The 7,830-nt window shown below is 37.2% G+C and overlaps 1 non-coding gene across 1 annotated transcript; it reads right to left on the bottom strand.

The window, feature by feature from the left end:
* Positions 1 to 6,518: 6,518 nt before the first annotated feature.
* On the bottom strand, positions 6,519 to 6,621 carry LOC115935557 (U6 spliceosomal RNA). The gene has a single exon (XR_004071165.1). It is a non-coding gene; the product is annotated as a U6 spliceosomal RNA (small nuclear RNA).
* Between the last annotated feature and the right edge of the window lie 1,209 nt (positions 6,622 to 7,830).

Below are 7,830 nucleotides of genomic sequence, written 5' to 3' on the forward strand. Positions count from 1 at the left end.
CTTCGGATGCTTAAAATGATAAATTTAGTATTGTGTATTTCCCACAATAAAAAATTCAAAGAAAGATAGCAAATAAAAATATACATAAACTATGATAATTTGTTTTTTATTTAACTTTTTGGTTTTAAAGAATTATAAACTCATAAGAAGTTTCAAAATTAGTACAGAGAAGTACCTTGTACCCTTATTCATTTCTTTCTATGATTATTTTTACATGACTGTGGTACAACATCAGAACTTGGAAATTAGTATTGTTACAATGTTTCTTTACAATTCTATACCATCTTATCACATACACAAATGCATATAACCAGAAAGAAAACAAAATACAGAATTTTCCATTACCATGAAGAGCTCTTTTTTGCTACCCTCCTACAGTCACACTCACTAATTCTCTCAATCCTCATTACGAGCTATTGGCAAACACTAACTGGTTTTTCATTCCTATAATCTTTTTAATTTCAAGAATATCATACTAATAGAATCATACAGTATGTGTCCTTTGGAATTGGCTTTTTCTCACTCAACATAATATCCTTGGGATCTATCTAAGTTGTTGTATGTATCAATAGTTTTCTCCTTTTTCTTACTGAGTAGTATTCCATAGTGCGGACACACCACAGTTTGTTTAACTATTCATCTTTTCAGGGACATTTAACCATTCACTTTTTTATTGTTTTCAGTTTGGGGCTATTACAGAAAATGCTGTCTTTTCTTTCAATCTGCTTATATTGCTGTATTTAAAATAAGGTTCTTATAGGCAGCTTATAATTTGATTTGCCATTTCATGTTTTTCTTTTTTCTGTCTTCCTGTGGAGTGAATTTTTTTTAACTTACTAATAGTGTATTTTAGCACATCTCTTTATATACAAATTTAAAGTAATTTCTCTAGGTGTTTTGTTATACATACATAACTTATCAGAGTCTATTGATATTGACATTTTGCTAGTTCTTGTAAACTGTAGAAACCTTACCTCACTTTAAATTCCTTTACCCTTTCTTGTTCATAATATAATTGCCTTAGCTATTTCCTCTAAATATATTGATAACCATATAAAATAATGTTATAGTTTTTGCATCAAACATGACACAATTTAAAAAACCAAAGAAAAGAAAAGTCTATGGTACTTACTCATATTTACACTTGCCATTTTCTAACTTTTATTTATTTATTTATTTGAGAAGGTGTCTCACTCTTGTTGCCCAGGCTGGAGTGCAACGGCACAATCTCTGCTTACTGCAACCTCTGCCTCCTGGGTTCAAGTGATTCTCCTGCCTCAGCCTTCCAAGTAGCTGGAATTACAGGCACCTGCCACCACACCCGGCTAATTTTTTGTATTTCTAGTAGACATGGGGTTTCACTATGTTGGGCAGGCTGGTCTCTAACTCCTGAACCCAGGTGATCCACCTGCCTCGGCCTCCCAAAGTGCTGGGATTACAGGAGTGAGCCACTGTGCTGGGCCCTGCCATTGTATTTTTATTCTTATATGATGTTTCTAGATTACTTCTTTTACCCTTTCCTTTCTGTTTCAAGAATTTCCTGGTACCATTTTTTTCCCCAGTAGGTCTGTAGTGACAAATTCTCTTAGTTTTCCTTCATTTGAGAATGTCTTGATTTCTCCTTCATGTCTGAAGAATAATTTTGCTGGATATGGAATTTTGGGTTAACAGCTCTTTTCTTTAAATACCTGCAAATTATTGTGTCACTTTCTCTTATGCACGTCTGATGACAAATCTGCTGTCATTTGAGTTGATTTTCCCCCGTAGTCTAGTTTTCAGAAATTTAACTATAGTGTATCTTGCTGTGTAATTCTTTGGATTTATCCTAACTGAGATGAGTCAGCTTTTTATATCTACATTTATGTCGTTATCAAACACTATAGTCTGAATGTGTCCCTCAGAATTCACGTGTTGGAAACTTAATTTTCAGTGCAATAGTGTTGGAAAGTGGGACCTTCTGAGCAGTGTTTAGGTAATGAGGGCTCTACCCTCATAAATGGATTAATGCTACCACAAAAAGGGCTTATGGGAATACATTTGTTCTCTTGTGCCCTTCTGCGTTTTGCTTTGTGAGGACACAGTAAGAAGGCCATCACCAGATCCTGGACTTGATCTTGGACTTCTCAACCTCTAGAACTGTAAGAAATAAATTCTGTTCTTTGTAAATTACCCAGTATCAAGTTTGCATTTCTGTTATAGCAACACAAAACAGAGTAAGACACCAAACTGGAGAAATGTTTGGTCATTTCTTTGAATATTGTTTTCATCCCCTTCTGTTTTCTGTTTTTTCTAGAACTCTAATGAAAAAAATATTAGATCCTTTTTATAGACCACAGATTTCTGAGTCTTTGTTAATTTTATTCCAGCTATTTTCTCTTTGTTTTTTAGATTAGGTAATTTTTATTGTTCTATTTTGCAGTTTACTGATTCTTCCTCTGCCCTCTTTATTCTGCTGTTGAATCTACCCATTGAGGTTTTGTAATTTGGTTGCTGTATTATTTAATTCTAAATTGTTCATTTGGTTCTTTTTTATATCATCCCTTTATTTGCTGAGATCTTATTCTTTTGCATTTGTTTCAAGTGTGTTTGAATTACTCATTAAGCATTTTTTATGATGGCTGCTTTAAAATCCTTGTGAGATAATGTTAACTTCTGTATAATCTTAGTGTTGTCATCTGTTAATTGTCTTTTGTCATTCAAGTTGGGATTTTTCTTGTTCTTAGTGTGAAAGTGATTTCCTATTGTATTCTGGACATCCTGGCTATTATGTTACAAGATTGTTGATCTTATTTAAATATTCTGTTTTAGAAGTCTTTCTCTGACACTAGACAGGTGGAGAAAGAGGTCTGTCTCCCTTTGTTCCTGCCAGGTGTGGTGAAAGTTCAGGTTCTCCTTTGGGCCTCCATTACCACCCCAGGAGTGGGGGAAGTTCCTGGTTACTTTCCACTGGTGATGGGATTTCTGGTACCATGTATTTCCTCAGCTGTCAAGGTCCCCATGTGTTCTGCCATTTTCTCTCTACTTATCAGTCTTCTTATGTTTGCTTTACATATAATGTCCAGGGATTTTTACTGTAATTAGTGAGAAGAATAGGTTGAACTGCATCTACTCCATATTGTACCTGATCAAGATGTGCTCATTTATTTTTACAAAACATTTTTGTGTGTCTATCTATCCACATATACACATACATATGCACATATTGCATATATAAAATAAACGTTTAGTGTCTTGTTTGTGTGTATGTATATACCCACACTATATATATAATATTTTGGCATATTGTGTATTATAGGCTTGAACTAGTATTTTAAACCTATGTCCTTTTTTCCCCCTACTGCCTAATGCTGTGTAAGGATTTAATCTGTTTCTAAATCAGATATCATTTTATGGTACAGGAATTTTTGCACATGCAGGGACCCCAGGCTTTTCAAATTTGTGAATGACTTATAAAATTAATTTCATATTAACTTTCCATATTCCTCACACTCCATCAAATTAAAAAAAAAAGGCAAGGTGCTATTATCTAAATTGCAGAAATATACTAACTTATGACTGATGGTCCAGATGAATCCATTAACCTGCTATTAGCAAGAGCAAAGAGAGAATGAGAGAGAGAGAGAGAGTAAGAAGCAAGCATCTTTCCACTGCATGATCCAAGTAGACAGTCAGATTTAGATAATTTCAGAACAAATCCATAATGACTCACAATACTAGGATTTTTTCCTGTTGTGGGATTATTTCCTTAGCGTTCCATTTTAACTGATTATTCATTATCCATATTCTTTAGCAAATATTTATTATCTACTATATGTTGGATATTGAGCTAGCCAGGTGCTGGTGATACAGGAAGAAAACAAACCTGTTTGAGGTCATTATGGTCTAGAGCAGTTGTTCTCATCCTTTAGCCTGTCAGAATCACCTGGAAGCTTGTTAAAACACAGAATGCTGGCCCATATCCCTTGAGTTACTGATTCAGTAGTTCTGGGTGGGGCTGAAGAGTTTGAATTTCTAGCAAGTTTCCAGGTGATGCTCTTGCTGCTGGTTTGTGGACCACATTTCAGAAACACTTGTCTAAAGCAGTAATAATCAGATTTTAGTGTGCCTAAGAATCACCTATGACATTGCTTAAATAATAATTTCCTGAATCCAGTTCCTGAAGATTCTGATTCAGTAAATCTGTAGTGGCACCCAAGGATTGGCATTTTAAAGAGCACCCAGATGAGTTTTTTGTACCTAGCTTGAGGATCACGCTTTGACCAGTATTGGGAAGTGTTGGTCTAATGTAGAAGCAGGCATAAAATAAATATTCATATGAAAGTTATTTAATTTGAAATTTTATAAGAGCTAAAGAAGTCTAGATGCTTTGAGATTTGAGAGGTGACCTCAGAGGAAAGACTATTTAAGTTATTTTTGAGAAAGCAGCAGACCCAAGCATGATGGATAATCCCCTTTTCTTCAAACTGGCCAAGAAAAGAAGTATGAAGGGAAATTAATCCTCCCATTTTTAAAAGTTTTGCACTGATATTATGGCAGCTTGTTACATGGTTATAAGTATGGACTCTGCAGTAGGATATCACTTCTACTTCTACCAACTTACTAGCTATATGAACTTGGGCAAGCTGCTTATCATTTCTGTGCCTCATTTTAAAAAATCTGTGAAGTGGGATAATAATAGTTTATAACATAGACAGTTCTATGAATATTAAATAGGTTTAAAAATGTAAAACACTTAGGAGGATGCCTGGAGGATAGAAAAAGCTCAGCTCAGTGAAAGTGAGCTATTATCACCATGGGCAGCAGATTGGAATCCATTTGTTAAAGCAGCATTGTGTTACATACTCATGCAAAAGCTGCTCAAGGGAGTTCTCTGGCAGTCATTTAAAGCTCTACTTTTATACACCTTTCATATTGAAAAGGAAGAAATCTGATAGCATCTTCCTTCGTGAACAATAGTTCAGAGTACAAGTCCAGGGAGCTTCCCAATAGTCAGCTTCAATGTTAAGTGAAGAGTTATGGACCAGGATCAAGCTTGTAGACATTTTTAAGGCTCCCAGGACTTTGTCTGCACATGGCTGCTTCTGTGATGTCTTCTGTGATTTTTAGTGATTAGTAGAGATCCTCTAAAATAGAAAGGCCTTATAATATCATCATTGATGTATCTAAGGAAGGAGGACCTAAGCAGACAGACAATTATACCTACTCCACAGGTATAATTGGCTAAGAGCAGCACTGAGGGATGGGGAATAATAGTAGCAATTATGAATGAGAAAAAGGAATTCTTCATCGTGGAATGTAGGGAGAGAGTAGAGGTCTGAACCTCAGGAGTAGACAGAGCCAAGGCCCATCTCATTGTGCTATAGGAGGAGAGGAGACTCCATGTATGATTTTTGATATTCATGTCCCCACTACATTCTGGCTTCTTTTGCTATTGTCTGGCCAATGGAATCTGAGCTGAAGGAATGTGTGTCCCTTTAAAGTGGATGCAGTTAAGTGCCTGCTGTGCCTCCTGCATCCTGTCTCCCACTGTACACTGACTCTTTGAATCCAAGGTGGTGAAATGACATAGTGGAAGAGATCTGAATCTCTGAGCCAGCACTTGGGGAACAGTCATTTGACCAGCATCAGTCCATGACATGAATGAGGAAGAAAACTATTAAGTAACTGAGATTTGGGGAGTGTCCGATATGGCTATTTGCCTTCTCTACTCTAACGAAGGTAGAAATTGATGTGTTTAAGTGGAATGCTGCCATAAAGATCCCCAAAATAGGAGGCATCAGCTGAATAGTTAAATGGTCACAAGCAAGAAAACCAAACCAGAGGCCAGAAAGACCATGATTCTTGCCACACAGAGAGGCAAAAGAAAATTGTTGTCTGTGATAACTGAGGGGGTGAGTCACATGTCTTCTGACTCTAGACATGGTTAGAAAGCATTTTAGATATTCATAGTGGTAATCTGCATTGGCTATTATGGGCTGCAGTTAACAAGGTAAGATTCTAGAAAGATGAGCTCCAGAAGAATTGGTAGATGAACAAGCAGAAATGAAAGAGAATAGTAATAGAGAAGGTTTAGAAATTTGCCAGTGTTAGAAAAGCCAAATAACAAAAGATAAAGTTTAGAAATGCTTGAGTAATGTTATCTCTCAAACTATTAATAAATAGTAACCAGTTTAATAATAATAGTAAACCTATTAATATTTTGCAAGGTGTGGTCTTCCCATGGATTGCTCCAGATAGCCTCAAGGTAGCAGCCATGAGATTGAGAGAGAGAGAAGTATGGGATGAAGGAAAAGTAGAAATATGTGGACATGAAAAAGTAGGCTGACCAATAAACTGAAAGCCCCAGGTTCTAGGGAACCCCTTATCTCTGGTTAAATCAGGAAGTGTGTTCACCCTGTAAAAAGCCCATGTCCAGGAAAGCATTTTAGGTCTGGCTACTGACACAGGGCACAGTAATGAAGTGGGAGGGGAATCACTGGAAGCAAATCAATTATAAATCTACTAAATGTTTATTATTAAAAAATATTATATGTTTCATGAATTTGCATGTCATCCTTGCTCAAGAGCCATGTTAATCTTCCCTGTATGGTTCCAATTTTAGTTTATATGCTGCCAAAGCAACCACTGTCTACTAAGTTTTTGAGGAAACCATATTGCTAGAGAAACTGCAAGCCTGAGCAGCCTCCAATTGTTGAAGACTTACATCCATCTTGGACCTCCAAACATTCATAAGCAGGAAGCAGGCCTCAAAAACTATGGCCCCCAAATGAGGGCTTGCTCCCCAACCCCCACTTTAGACATGGAGAAGAAGAAGAATAATGGACAAGGAGGCTCCTCCCAGAAGGATCCAAGGACCCCTGAGGTTGGTGGACAATGGACTTCCAGCACAGATTAGAATCAGAACACAATCAAGGACGCTGTCTCCCCAATAGAAACTCTTCCTATGTCTGCCCAGAGTAATTCCTTAACTGTGATGGACCAAGAGCTGTGGCATCATTGCTTTCCATTTTTTGAATGAAAGTTATGGTGCAGTAATCCTTTCCCTGCTCCAGCAGGTGAGGGGGTGGCAGACAGGGGCCAATAATTTGTCATTTTGTTCCTAGATTGCCAGACCAAGAGGAGCTATGTCTGGGTCTGCAAAAAAGAACCAGACATTGCCACAAATCCTGGGCTTGAGCTGAATGCAGGGACTGGTGGGTTTCTCTATTGTGTCCCTTGGAGAGGGAGTGAAGACTTCTTATGCAGTGCCTCTCAACATATTCTAACCTTCCTGCCTGCTAGGCTTGCCATGTGTTGTGTTCCAGACAGTAAAATTTAAGCAGAAGTTCTGACTTTCTTACTGCTGGGCTAAGGTAGTTATGTACTAGTGTGTCTCCCCACAATGAACCTCCCACCTTCTTCCCACAAAGCCCAAGGGATAAAGTTCAGGGCAAATTAGAATCCAAAAGAAGGAGCCTCAAAGTGGAAGAAACCTGGATGCCTGAGTCACTATGTGGGGAAAACACCAACTAAAAAGCTTTATGTGATGCACATTTGATATGAGTGAGAAATAAATTTTTGATTGTTTTAGGCCGTTGATATTTTGAGATTGCAACAACAGCTAGTATAAGTTAGCCCAATGCTTTAGGAAAACGTCTATTTGTTTATCTAATCTATGAAGATCACTGACTCATTACTCTGTTTTGTTTTCTTAATGAACACAATATACCACGTGGGTAAGAGATAAGGGGAAGGGGTGGAGGGGGGATTTGGAGCCAGAAGACAAGAAGTTCTCTCTTTGCCTATTCATGGGTATTTAGTAAATTAACATTTCCATGCTGGGTCATGATT

This window comes from Gorilla gorilla, chromosome 6 (genome assembly GCF_029281585.2).
Source record: "Gorilla gorilla gorilla isolate KB3781 chromosome 6, NHGRI_mGorGor1-v2.1_pri, whole genome shotgun sequence".
NCBI classification, from domain to species: domain Eukaryota; kingdom Metazoa; phylum Chordata; class Mammalia; order Primates; family Hominidae; genus Gorilla; species Gorilla gorilla.